The sequence below is a fragment of the Tiliqua scincoides genome, chromosome 2 (genome assembly GCF_035046505.1).
Source record: "Tiliqua scincoides isolate rTilSci1 chromosome 2, rTilSci1.hap2, whole genome shotgun sequence".
NCBI classification, from domain to species: domain Eukaryota; kingdom Metazoa; phylum Chordata; class Lepidosauria; order Squamata; family Scincidae; genus Tiliqua; species Tiliqua scincoides.
In genome coordinates this window covers 223,134,046-223,148,733 of record NC_089822.1, presented here as the reverse complement: position 1 = coordinate 223,148,733, position 14,688 = coordinate 223,134,046, and the positions used below count along the sequence as shown (strand labels likewise).

General features: G+C 46.0%; 1 long non-coding RNA gene across 1 annotated transcript; it reads left to right on the top strand.

Annotated features, from left to right (window-relative positions):
* The first annotated feature begins 103 nt into the window (after positions 1-103).
* Positions 104-13,135, top strand: LOC136641963 (uncharacterized). Its single transcript, XR_010793933.1, has 3 exons — positions 104-256; positions 4,831-4,898; positions 6,524-13,135. It is a non-coding gene; the product is annotated as an uncharacterized lncRNA (long non-coding RNA).
* Positions 13,136-14,688: the final 1,553 nt, after the last annotated feature.

Below are 14,688 nucleotides of genomic sequence, written 5' to 3'. Positions count from 1 at the left end.
TCCCAAAGCGTGAGGCAAAAGCTGCTCCTCTTTACCTGTGAATGTGCCAGCATGCACATGTCTGAGCAGGGAGAGGGAAGGAACCAGGGTGGGGAGGAGGTAAGAAGGGGTGGGTTGACAACAGCATACCTTGGATCTTATAACCTCTTTTTTTTCTTTTTCTTTTTTTAACCAACCAGCCCCTTTTCTCTACTTGGATATACGCCACCAAAATTATGTCAAGGACATGATTGGCGACTGGGCAAACTACCAGGAAGTAAGTACAAAATGCTGTTACTTACCTCCTACAGGCTGTTCCCCCCTCCCCCCCACACAGGATGCAGCATGGGCTTTTTGGCATGGCTGCATCAGTTCAGGTGGCAGGGGATAGGATTGGGAGTAATTTTATGGTTTAATCAAAACTGTGGCTTTCATGGCCTGTAGATTGAAGGTCTCTTGCCACCAGTTCTGTAAATAGCTGTGTTCCTTATCTAACCCATGCTCTCTTGGAAGGCACTTGGATCATAATGCATGTTTCTGATATGCCTGGAAATTGATGGAAATAAAATACTGACCATGTAACACACTATCATCACTTCTTCACGTTTCCTCTGTGTGACACAGCACTTGAGGACTTTCAAAACAACATTTCCTGACCTTAGAACAGGCACAGGAAGCATTGCAAGCAGGTGCCCATGCTTAGATATTTGGCTCTGTTGTATCATGCAAATGGCACTCTGTTTTTATGTCAAGGGGTGACATGGGTGCTGTATAGAACTCTTGTTTCTAGATATTCAGGCTTCCCAGTCTTGGCCAGAGAGCCACCATCACAAATGGCTGATACAGAAGAACGTTAATTGCATTTCCACCAATCGCGCACTTACTGCTCATCAAATGTGCAATTAGTCTGCGGATCTCCTTGCCACAGGATGTGGTGATAGCATTGGCCTAGATGCCTTTCAAAGGGGATTGGACAGATTTCTGGAGGAAAAGTCCATCATGTGTTACAAGCCATGATGGGCATGTTCAACCTCCTGGTTTTAGAAGTAGGCTACCTCTGAATGCCAGATGCAAGGGACAGTAAGGGCACTAGGATGCAGGTTGTCTTGTGTGCTCCCTGGGGCATCTTGTGGGCCACTGTGAGATACAGGTAGCTGGACTAGATGGGCCTTTGCCCTGATCCAGCAGGGCTCTTCTTCTTAAGACACTTTAGTTTTCTCTTGAAAAGATAAGACATAGGTAGACAACAGACCAACTGGGATGAGATACAGGGTAGTTGTGTACCCATAGATACTTGTGTAGAGCAGGGGTGCCCAAACCCTGGCCAAGGGGCCACTGCCAGCCCTCAAGGACTCCCAATGCGGCCCTCAGGGAGACCCCAGCCTCCAGTGAGCCTCTGGCCCTCCGGAAACTTGCTGGAGCCTGCACTGGCCCGACACAACTGCTCTCAGTGTGAGGGCAACTGTTTGACCACTTTTGTTGTTGTTGTTATACTTTATTTTTACCCTGCCTTTCTCCCCGAAGGGACTCAAGGCGGCTTACAAAACAAGGTTAAAACAGTTAAAAACATAATTTAAAAGTAGATAAAAACATATCATAAAAACAATAGCCAGATAAAAACTAGTCAGATAAGAGCAAATTAGAAAAGGATCAGGCCTGTGAACAGATGTTAAAAAATGTTAAGAGATGTTAAAAGATGTTTGAAAGGCCAGCAACTCAGAAGGCTTGTTTAAACAGAAGGGTTTTCAGGCCTCACCAGAAAGTTACAAGAGAGGGAGTAGTTCTTAAGTCAAGGGGAAGGGAATTCCATAGCGTTGGTGCCACTACTAAGAAGGCCCTGTTTCTTGCCGCCGCCCCATGTACTTCCCTAAGCAGCAGCACTTGTAAAAAGGCCTTCTCTGATGACCTAAGAGGACGAGCTGGATTGTACAGGAGTAGGCGATCTCTAAGATACCCTGGCCCAGAGCAGTATAGGGCTTTAAAGGTCAAAACCAGCACCTTGAATTGGGTCTGGAGTCAAATGGGCAGCCAATACAGCCGCTGGAGAAGCGGACTGACAGAGTCAAACCGCCTACCTCCAGTAACTACACGGGCTGCCGCATTCTGCACTAGTTGCAGTTTCCGAACTGTCTTCAAGGGCAGCCCCACATAGAGCATGTTACAATAATCTAACCTCGATGTCACCGTGGCATGGATTACCGTGGCCAGGTCTGCACGATCCAAGTACGGCCGCAGCTGGCGCACCAGCCGAAGCTGAGCAAAGGCCCCCCCGGGCCATAGCCGCCACCTGGGAATCCAGGAGCAGCTGCGAGTCCAGGTGGACCCCCGACCTGGGGACCTGCTCCTTCAGGGGGAGCGCAACCCCATTCAGCACAAGCCGATACTCCAGCACCTGCATCGAGGATTTCCGAACCAGGAGAGCCTCTGTCGTATCCGGATTTAATTTCAGCTTGTTAGCCCCCATCCAGATCCTCACTGCCTCCAGACAGCGCTCCAGGCCCTCAACTGCCACCCTGGAGTCTGGAGGAAAGGAGAGATAGAGCTGGGTGTCATCAGCATATTGATGGCACCCCACTCCAAACCCCCGGATGACCTCTCCCAGCGGTTTCATGTAGATGTTAAATAGCATGGGAGACAGAATTGAACCCTGTGGCACCCTGCACCTCAAGGGTCAGGGTGTCAAACAGGCATCGCCCAGTATCATCATCTGGGACCTATCCTCCAAGCAGGAGCAGAACCACCGCAAAACAGTGCCTCCAACTCCCAGCTCAGCCAACTGGCCCAGTAGGATACCATTGTTAATGGTATCAAAAGCCACTGAGAGGTCCAGCAGTACCAACAAGGACGCACTCCCCCTGTCCAGACCCCGGTGTAGGTCATCCACCAAGGTGACCAAGGCGTTTCCATCCCAAAGCCCGGCCTGAAACCAGATTGAAAAGGATCCAGATAATCGTTAGCTGTGGGATAAGGGCTCCCTCCACCGCTTGCTGTTTCACGTCTGTGATACAGTAGTGGCAGCAAAGAAAAGGCCAGCCTTGCTTTGTGCAAGGCCTTTTATAGGCCTTGAGCTATTGCAAGACCATTCATTTATTCATATAAGTTCCACCTCTAGTATATTGTTTTATGTAAACTTATGTAAATTTATTCAAATTTTAAATGTAAATTAATTATTTCTTTCCTCCAAAACAGTGTCAGAGAGATGATGTGGACACCCCTGGTGTAGAGGGACCTTAATAAAACAATGGTTTTACTTTGTTGGAAGGGCCTTTAATTGGTTTCAGAAGATTGATTTCTAAATTATCTCCTGACACAGAAAGATCAATAAATCCATTAAACCAGAAGCAAGTTTGCAAAACCACTGGCATCATTAGCTCAAGTTGGCAGCTCTTGCTTGTACCCTATTTCATAACCCCACCAATCATGCACACATCCAAAATACAAGCACTTCTCGTGTTGCTTCTCCTGGCCCATTAAATCTATCCTTTTGTTTTGCCTGAGTTGAACAGGTAAGGCCATGATAGTCAGAAATTGAGTGTGATTTTAAGGGGATGGGGAAGAGTTTATTATTAGATGTTCCACTCGAAACATTTCCTTTGCAGGGAGGAAAGAGCTTCAGGCTTTTTTATCATAGCTCAGTAGTAAAGTACTTGCGGTGCTTACACATAGGGCCTAGGAGAGGGGGGTAAGGGGGGTAATTTGTACCCAGGCCCAGGGTCAGGGGGGCCCAGGAGCCAAAGGAGGGGGCCCAGAAATTTCCTGGGATCTTATGTTTTCCTATCTCACCCAGACTCACTGCCCACACGGCATGCTGGGGGCATTACCGTGGGCACATGATGGCGACTGCTGCCACAAGTGATACACACCAGGCCCAGGAATGCATACATTCCTTAACAGTGTCACATCTGGGAGGAAACTGACCTGCTACAGTAGCTCTTTGGCTTGGGGATCTGCTAACCATGAAGGAGTGTATAGGAGCTTAGTGACACAGCTGTGGTACTACAGTTACTGCAGAAGTCGGTTTTGGTGTACACAGGACATTTTTTCCATCCTAGTGTGAGCCTAAATACAATGATGCTAATCTCTTGCAATGATTTTCTATATTTGAAATATTTTAGAGGGACTTAGGAGTGAGTTAGGTTTTCCATATTACTGTATCTAGCTGCCAACACTGGGCAGGCAGGTAGACCTGAGCTCTGCATTGGGAAGCCTGGTAGACCTGGGCTCCAAAGACTATTCTGTCTGTTGCCATTTTCCTCTTGCCTGTTTTGCCCCTGTTCTGCCCACCCCATTGCCACCCTCCCCCTGCTCTTGTTTCACTCCCTCCCTCTCTGGGAAGGGGCCCAAAAGAAACTTTGTACCCCTTGAAAAAAATTCCTCTCAGAGGCCCTGCTTACACAAAGCCCTAAATTCAGTCCCTGGCAACTCAAGTCAAATGACCTCAGCAGAGCCAGGAAGGTCCGACAGCACTACAACACAATCATATGCAGGTCTACTCAGACTACTCCCAGGAAAGTGTTATAGGGTTGCAGCCTTAGGCCCCACTCTTATAGGGGCCTTGTGCCACAAGAACTAGTACAAGGTCCTTTATGACAGTGCGGAAGCTGGGCTGCTGTTGCGCAGGGCCTGATTACTGCCATGAGTGGCAAGAGGCATGGTGTACACAGCAGCAGCAGCTTTGGAAGGCCACACAGGTGCCACTAAGTTGGCGGTGGGGAGGTTTGGGTGCATTCCAAGGTGGGGAGAGGGAGGCTGGGCGGGGGAGCAGGCCAGAGGGGGAGAATCTCAGTGGCAAACACACCCGCCGGATCCCCATTTTTCTCCTCAGACTTACTGCCCCCTTTCTCTCCTCAGGCTTAAGGCAGCTATATAGTAGTGCGGGTCCAAGGAGACCTATGGACCATGACGGTGCCTACACAAAAGTAAGTGAAAAAATGTCTGGCAGGCCACCTAATCACCCCCACCCCACCACTGGATGCAGCACAAACTGCCCCAGCACAGCAACATCAGCTCCAATGGTGGGGGATAGGGTTGGGCACTTAGAGAACAATCTCCAGCCATTATAGATTGTACAGGGCTAAGCAGACCCATGGTTTGATTCAGTATAAGGCTACTTCATATGAATTTACATGCTATCACAGCTGCGGTTTCCACCTAGAACTTATTTACTTTATCCTTTCCAAAACCTCACTGATAGCTGTGATGAGATAGTATCTCTAAAACTTGAGCCTGTGGAATATGCGTGGTATATATTTGAATAAAAAACCAATATTTCAAAGACTAATAGTCTCAGGGACAACTGGTACCAAGCCTTTAAATTCTGTTCCGATACTGACAGAAATTATCAATTTCTTCAACAAATATGTAGATTAAAATGTACAACAAAATGGCAGCTTTTCAGTATTTTTATACATTTCAGTGCTTTCTGCAGTGTAGTTTTGCCCATTCATCACACTTGCGGTGACTGACTGTGACTGCTTATATTTCCATTTATAGTGTGCACAATCCAGCCAAAGCTAAGCATTGAGTTCAATGGGAGAGTTACGTACTGTATCTTACGACTATTCCATTGAAATGAATGGGAACAAGCAGTTCTTAACTTTAGAGGGACAGTACCCTATGGCAATAATTTCATAGCTATAATTTGCAGAAAAATCACATAAATACCATGATTACATTTATTGCTTTGCTATTAAGAGGAACAGTTTAGTAGTCTGAGATAACATTTAGTAGTCCATACTTTCTAACAGCTGTTCAATCAAGTGCTCAAGGCTGGATGGAGCCCAAGTCAAGCAGTTATTTGTGCCCATTGAATTATGAATACTTACTGCTGCTTCAAGGCGCACGGTCCTATAATGCTTCTCACCCAAGCAGGGCTAGCTAGCTCAGTTTTGCCGCCTGACCTCTGCTCTCTACCGCTTCCAAAGCAATTAAGTTTCTTGACTGCAGGCTATCAGAAGTCATCTTTAGGAATTCATATTGACATTAAAAATAAAGCCCCCATGTACCTATTAATCGAACTCATTAAATTTAATACGATGTTAAATAAATACCAACTAATTATGAGAACGTATTTGCCAAGGTTTAGTGGTGGAATAGGTGCTATCAATTACATGGTTATTAAACGTAAAAAATTAAAAAAACAAACTACACTCTTAATAATGAGCTGACATTTAAATAACATATTAACTGTTTTATTAAAAAAAACAGTGATAGTGTTTGAGGAGGACATTCATTTCGAGCCGTCATCATTATCATGTGTACCTTGCACTGAGGTACTGTGAGCAGTTGTTAATATGGCCACATATTTTGGGTTTAGCCATTGCCAAAATAGTTCTTTAAAGAAGACTTTTGTGATGGCTGTTGATATGGATATTGGTTTGGAAGGCAGAATATGAAGGAGGTGTTCTCATTGCCCTCCACTAACGTTAGCATACATTCCTTATAATTTTAAAGAGCTGACACCTACTTGAGGTCCATGTTGTAATGGACGATCAGATCATCAGGTGGATGATATGGTGTTGACAGTGATCCCATGTTTTGACAGCTGGTTGACAGCTCTGGGATGGGCAGGGCTGGCTCCACAGCTGTAATCAATCAAGGCCAATGGAGACCTGGATGGACACCTGAGCTTCATTAGACCTTGATGAGACTTTGAATGAGCTAACAAGGTAGCTCACAGCTGAGCTGCATTTGGATAATGGGACATACAGGAATAAAAGGCAGCCCCAGAAGACCCAGACATACCCCACCCCTGACTACAGGACCCCAGACCTACGGGACACGGATGGACCAGGACTTATGGGAGAAGAGGACTGCAAGGACTCTGCTGGAGAGGACTGACAGGACCCTGCTGAAGGAGACACTCTGCTAGAGAGGACACAGAGGAGGGACTTTGCTGCAGAAGACTGGACTGGGAAGACTGGACTGTGCTTTGGAGATTAGAACGTGGACTTGGACTGGAGGCTTCAGACCTTGCCCACTAAGTTAAGTGGAGTTTTGGGGAGGGGAAGACCTCTGGACAAGAGGATGTGCAGGGAGTGTCTGTGTTTGGAGCAATTAATTACTGTTAATTGCTCAAACTGATAAGGGGTTCTAGTCATTTTCTTTGCATATGCAGCTGCTGTTCTTGGAGGAGGTGCTAATTAGCCGCAAAGTAGGCATTAGAAGGGAGTCTGAATATTTGGATGGGACAAATTGGTGTCCTTGGCAGGATTGCAAGACATGTCATATGACATAAAGGCTACCCTTTATTTCAGGACATTGCAGGATCAGAAGTGTCAAGGCACAGCCAACAAATGCAATGATTTGAAGTAGAACATTTCATAGCCCTGTTCATCTGCTGCAGCAAATACAAGTGGAGTCCTAAAGGCCTGGAAAATTAACCAGATTCACAAATGTTGATGCAGAAACAAATTAAGGCCCAATCCTATCTAACTTTTCAGCACTCATGCAGCCATAAAGCAGCCCCAAGATAAGGGAACAAATGTACTCATACCTCAAGGAGGCCTCTGTGACTGCCTCCCTACCACAGGATGCAGTGCATGCCCCATTGGCACAGCTGTACCGACACTGGAAAATTGGATAGGATTGGCTCCTTAGTGTTTTAAGGTGCAATGAGATTCTTTGTTTTTTTTTTGGGGGGGGGGATAAGCAATACCTATTATCTGTTGATAGAGGGCACAGATTTTCAAGCTTCCTCATAATCTCTTACCAGCAAGATTTAAAGCTACTTAATTCACAGGATTCTGCAAGTCCCAGGCCCTCCCAAGTGTTAATTCAGCTGCAGTCAGGCCAGTTTAAAGCCACTGCTCTATACCATAATTCACTGAGATCCACAATGTAAATCTTGATTAAGTATCTTCTAGCTGACTCTACCTGCAAGAGTCCAGAAGATGAAATCTAAAAGTACACTAGAAATGAAAAACATTATGACAAAAGAAGAGACTTCAGTTGCTGTACTGATATGCAGAGCCTGGAGTTTTTTCCAGTGTGCTTCCAGTGACAATTTATGCCAAAAGAGAGAATATAAGTGAAAAAGCGTCTGTTCTCGATTGATTAGAGGTTTTTAATTCCTGTAAAAGCATACAAGTAAAAGCAGTATCTGAGTCACTTTGGTTTGAAGAGCTGCTGGCACAGATGAGAGGCTGTCTCTTTCGCCCCTCCCCCCCTACACATATCCCACTACAGAAGCTTCCATTATCTACATTTCAAATAGAAACCCAGGAAAGAAGTTGCCTGGATCCCAAAGGAGGCCACCTGGGATGTATTTTCAATAATAAATTTGGCCCAGAAAATAAATTATTATTTTCAATAATAAATTTGGCCCAGTTAGTTCGGCAGCAGAACAACAATGAGTTAGTGCCATGACCCACCCAATATATTTTGATTTCTTTCTACTTATCACAAACGTGATGTTGAGCTTATCACAGACATGAATGATGCCACTTTGGCTTTTGTTTAATGGCTATTGAGACTCCTGTCTTATATGCAATTATCTCTTCCTCCCTTTGTCCCAAGTAGCCTACCTGACCTGCATCCCTTAGTTGAAAGGCTAAGGCTTGACCATTAAACTGTTAAGTGGTTAAATTGACATTTGTATGGCTTAGAACCACGGAAGGAGGATGCTAATCTTCCACTTGGGGATTGCTTCAGCTGGCCTCCTGTGAGAAGGAAAACGGGTTACAGTATATGGGAACAATTGAGGAGGTGTGCATTGAATATGAGAGCCCTGTGTAATGACTCCTTGCTTGCTATCTCAAATCTGAGGCTTCTAAAGAAAACTGCTTTTAAAAAGTAAAAAGAGACAGTCAAAATACAATATTGAAATCTTAACCACTAAAACTGAAGAAGACAAACAATTCTGAATGATCTGTGAATCATCCTGGTGCATGAAAGAGAGAAAACACCAGCCAAGCTGTCTGGCTTATTACGCAAGCTGCAAACAACAGGTCGTACTGACCTGGCCCAATTATGTCAGATGGCTTCTGTGGAGAGACATCCCTCCCCCATCCTTCCTCATCCCCATCCCTTATATCCCTGGTGACCTGTGGATGTAGACATGTTGAAAATATCATCCAGATAGGGCCAGCCACCTGATTCAAAATGGCACCTGGAATAAAGGATGAGAGCCAAGAGTTACCTTTCGTACATGCAGGATGATTCCTGCATCTTTTTCCTTGCAAGGCATCAATCTTCAGGAGAAAAGTGGCATGAAGAAAGTGGTCCAGAAGCCCCTGTCCCCACCATTTTAGTCTTTAAACTGTAGCCTCAGCAGCTGCAGCATGAAAAAAAAATCTCTGGACAAAAATTGAACTACACAAACTGTATAGTTCTTCCTCTAAGAAGTGTCACCAGGAAAATGTGAGATGAGTATGACAATGAATCTGGCCTGTTTGTTATCACAAAGGTAATACAGCCTGATTCCTTGGCTAGGGCAATGACTTGATCTAACCCACAATTTCAATTGTTTATACATTTCTGAAATGGAAAATATCTTTATGTAGGAAAAAACATGAACCACATGTAGGTCTCCACATGTGATGTTCACACATACATCTGTTGGGCACACACCTCAAGAACATCTAGGAGCCAAAGTCAATTGTAGCTTCCTGTCACTTGTACATGGACTTAGCAAAACAGATATGTTTGTGATCAACAGACATGTTGATCTACACAGGGTTTATGTACCCTGTTCCACAGACCAGAAGTACCTTCCATGTAGGAAATTTGTAACGAAAGAAGTGACTCCTGTTTCTAGACTTGATGTTCTAACTCTCACCAGGATTCACTGGCTAGTTACTCCTCCTGGCTGCTGGCTCCAGAATAAGACCCCATCTTCTGTCCCATTCCATGCCATACCTCTCTCCATAGCCATACCTCCCCAGGAAACAAGTGCCTGGCCAATGCAGTGTTCTATGGTAGGAAATGTTGCAGCGATCTGAGCAATAGGGAAAGCCTAGCATAGCACAATTTCTGCCAAACCATGGCGGCGATTAGCAAACTACTCAATGTAAATTAAATCACTTAATAAGCCATAAAATAAAAAGCAGCTATTGAGCAGCCTGTAATGAAATACAGCACATTTCTCCATTGCTTGCAAAGCCCTTAGTCTCTGCATTGTAAATAATATAAAATAAAAACTGTTGCGATGAAATGGCCATGTCACAAAGACCTGATCCTAGTCAAGTGGTGTATTTGTCATATAAACATTTGCTTCTCAATAGAAGAAGCATCATCTTTCTTACCCTTTCTGTCACCATAGTTTTGCCCACATGCAGCACTTCCATGGATCCCTGACTCACTCTAGTCCTTTTCAGATAAGAAAGACATGAACATGCACTGTGAGGTGTGACATCACAGCCATCATCTCCTCTAGTGGTCCTCACTGTGTGGAGAAGTGTATGGCCTTTTCTTCCTATGCTTTGAAACTATGTTAAATCAATATATGGAGTGGGGACCAGTAATTCCATCCTCTGGCTTCATGTATTGTTGTTTCCTTGAGCACCAGCATACTCAAGACATTCTTTGCATGCTGTCCCCATTTTCACCCTGACCTCTACATTGTTCTATGAATTCAGCTGTAAGCACAGAGGACACTCTCATTGTGGATAGGTTTTTCAGAATTTCCAGTCACATAGAGCAATACGGGTATGGGTTCTATTCCAAACGCTAAATGAACACATAAGTCAGGAGCAGAGATAGCAGGCTCAATCCCTCTTCCTATTTTGTTTAAACAGAGAACGGTTGAAAGGGGGTTCAGTAAACAGATTGTGTGGACAGAGCTTACATGCGTACAGCTTGCACACACAGGTGGCACAATCCTATCTTGCTCTGGAATAGGCAGCCCAGGAGTCCTGCACTGTATCCAGTGCAAGATTGGGGCCAGAAGTGGCTCAGCCAGAGGCAAGGGGAAACTCTTCCTCTTACGCCCAGGTAAGCCACCATGGCCTCAATGGGTCTCCTTGGACTTGCGCCACCTCAGGAGGTGGTGCAAGTCTGAGAAGAATGGAGCGGCTTCAAGCCACCTTGAGTTGCTCAGTGAACAGGGTTGGGATCTGGCATAACAGCTGGGTCCCAGCCCCGCCTCCTGCTCCCTGCCAGCCTGCCCCTGGGACTGCCTTCTGCCTGCCCTCCGCCCACCTCAGAATGCTTCCCTCCTTGCCCTCCCCAGATCCTTGCATTGGTTGAGCTCAGCTGACACAACCCTCCCTCCCCAAGTTGGTGCAGAGGCTGGATACACTCCATGGGCCAGCGAGCATCCCTGCACCAGCCCAAGGAGGTGCAAACATGCTTTACAGCATGGACTTGCGCTGGTGTTAGGATTGCACCCATAGGCTTCATGCAGAAGAACTGATAGATGTGTGTAGGTCAGGAGCGGCGTCTGCTGTAGCAAACCCTAACACTCAAGATTCTGCTAACGTCACCCAGACTCTGTATGTGCTCACAGGGTTTGAAATGCCACCCCCTTGTTCGACAGCCTAATTTGTAGACCTGGACTTTGCTTTTCATTGATGCTTTTTAAAAGGAAGGCTATGAAGATGGATCAGGTATGCTGGCAGCATGGGGAAGCATGAAAGGGAACGCAGTTCCTCATTGCCTAGGCAGCATGGGAATGCTTTCCTCTCTTCCTGTGCTGCTCTCCAGCAAGTGCCAACGTAGTGCTGGAATATAAGAATGTGTCCATGTATTCCCTGGGCATCCAGTGACTTCCAGCATGGTATTCCAGCAGCTCATAACGCCATGCAGAACAGTGATGTGCAGTCAGGGGAGGGAAGGGAGGCAGAGCTGCACCGGACCCAACAAGTATAAAAACAAAGCCCAAGGACCCAATAAGTGAAAAGAAAAAGTTCCTTCCCTTTCTGCTCTGCCTTTTTCTTTTTGAGCAGAGTTAGTGAGTTAAGCAGCATGCACACACATTCCACTACAATACACAGGGAAGTAACCATCAGCCTATTCATGGCTGACTTCCAATTCAAAACAAAACAAAACAACAGGCAGGGTGCCTATGTCAGCAATCTCTGGGGAGGCAGCAGGAAGATTTGCCTCAGCAGGTTAGACTGTAAATCCTGACTGGCTTCCAATTAAAAAAAAATGCAGGATGTCCACATCAACAAAGTTTGAGGAGTCAGACTGAAAAGTTGCCTCCATTTTGTTTTTGTTTTTTTAAAAAGCCATGAAAAAGCAGGGATCCTGCACAATGGACCAGCTCTCTGAAACTTTCTTTAGAGAGAAAGTTTTAGGGCACAATCCTAATCCCCGGGTTAGGCTTTCACAGGTCACTTGTGCAGACCCCGGGTGTTGCAAACGTGCCATAAGGCACATTTGTGCCGACTTAGGAGTCAGGTAAGCCAGCACAAGGAGTTGCACTGGCCTCCCTGTGCCGGATCCAAGCCCGGCAGGTCTCCTCATAGGTCACTCTGTCTGCCTGGATTAAACTCCGAACCTTGGATGTCACGGACACACAATTGGAAAGTTCTGCCTTTTCACCCTCTGTTGACTCTTCAACATCCAAACCAGAGGTGGTAATCACTTCTGAAGCCTTTATGCTGGGAAGAGGTGGAAAGTCCCTAATCCCCCATTCTCTATATTTAAATGTTGTCACCTAACAGATATAAAGTGAGCTTTCTGTTGAGATTCAAAGGAGAATGTTTTCCTGTCTTACTTGGCACCTCAGAACACAGAGTACCTTCCCCCTAACCACATCCTATGCAGGTCGTGAGTCTGGTCTTGAAACTGCAGAGTGAATAGCAGCTCAATCCTGTGCTTCCCAGAGCCCAGGGCTGCAGCAGCGCTGAAATGGCTAATGTTGCATCCCACGGGGCTGGGAGGCAGCACCAGGGCTACTATGATCCCTTACCCCATGTAATGGTCAGGTGGCCCCAATGGGTCTCCTTGGATCTGCACCTGCTATTGAGTGGGTGTAAGAACATAAGAAGAGCCCCACAGGATCAGGCCATAGGCCCATCTAGTCCAGCTTCCTGTATCTCACAGCGGCCCACCAAATGCCCCCGGGAGCACACCAGATAACAAGAGACCTGCAACCCAGTGCCCTCCCTTGCATCTGGCATTCTGACATAACCGATTTCTAAAATCAGGAGATTTTAGAATGCTTGATTTCTAAAATCAAGCATACACATCATGGTTTGTACCCCATAATGGATTTTTCCTCCAGAAACTTGTCCAATCCCCTTTTAAAGGCGTCCAGGCTAGACGCCATCACCACATCCTGTGGCAAGGAGTTCCACAGACCAACCACACGCTGAGTAAAGAAATATTTTCTTTTGTCTGTCCTAACCCGCCCAACACTCAATTTTAGTGGATGTCCCCTGGTTCTGGTGTTATGTGAGAGTGTAAAGAGCATCTCCCTCTCCACTCTGTCCATCCCCTGCATAATTTTGTATGTCTCAATCATATCCCCCCTCAGGCATCTCTTTTCTAGGCTGAAGAGGCCCAAACGCCGTAGCCTTTCCTCATAAGGAAGGTGCCCCAGCCCCGTAATCATCTTAGTCACTCTCTTTTGCACTTTTTCCATTTCCACTATGTCCTTTTTGAGATGCGGCGACCAGAACTGGACACAATACTCCAGGTGTGGCCTTACCATAGATTTGTACAACAGCATTATAATATTAGCCGTAGTAATATTACCCGGTGTAATATTAGCCGGTGTAGTTTTGAGGAGACCCATGTTGGGTCTCCCGGGCTGGGAGGGAGGTTAAAATATGATAGTAGGGCCCCCGTCCACTGCCTGGCACCGGTTCAGCTTGGGCTCGGGCTGAGCCAGTGCTGGACCGGCACAGAGTGTTGCAGGCATGCCTTACGGCACGTTTGTGACACTACAAACTGACACTGGGCCTGCGTGGGCCCATTTGAATCATCCTGTGACTTGACCTCATAGCCTAATGGTCCTGCCAACCACTGCTCAGTTGACCTTATTGTCTGAGAACCATACTCCACCTAAAGAAGGGACATACTGGACAAGATTCCAGACACATGTCCACCTGTATGGGAGACTCATCACTTGTATGACGATGGAACCTGAGAGAGCTGTGAATCTGTCAGCTGAACTTTGTGGTTAGGAGAACATACAAGTGGGAACTTCTTTTTTCTTGTTTGCCTCACTGAGAATTACATGTTCTATCTATGACACACGCCCATGTGTTGAGAAGAACTAAGGTTCTCTCTCTGCCTTTTGGTTAAGCCCTGCCACCCAGAACGCTGGTTACTTGGTGGTTGTTACAAAGCCCAAGAAGCCTCTGGACCAAAACTTGACCTTCCCAATACGCTGAGAAGGTAAAGGGGGATTGTGGTCTGTAGAGTTTGTAGTTGAGCCTTAATAGAATTTGTGGTTTTGATGTCTTGCAACTGAACTTTTCAGCTTATCTGTTATTTCCACATGACCTCTGCATTCCTGAGCTGTTTACCTGCTAAGGAAATGTGTGCCAAATATGGGATAAGTGGGTCGGTCTGCCTTGAACAGGACCTTATGTGAGCTCGGGAGAGCTTTGTTCAGAGACTGTTTGAGAATGCCTTTGTGTCAGTGGTCTCTCAGTTCATGCTGAATTGAGCCAATAAATGTCTGGTTACTTGCCCAGATCTGTGTGTTTATTATTCCACACTAGGAATGACCTAGACTGTCCAATAGGGGCAATGGTCAGTGGTCACTGATGGTCAGTGGTCACTTTGACCATCAGTGTGATCTAGCTTGCATCA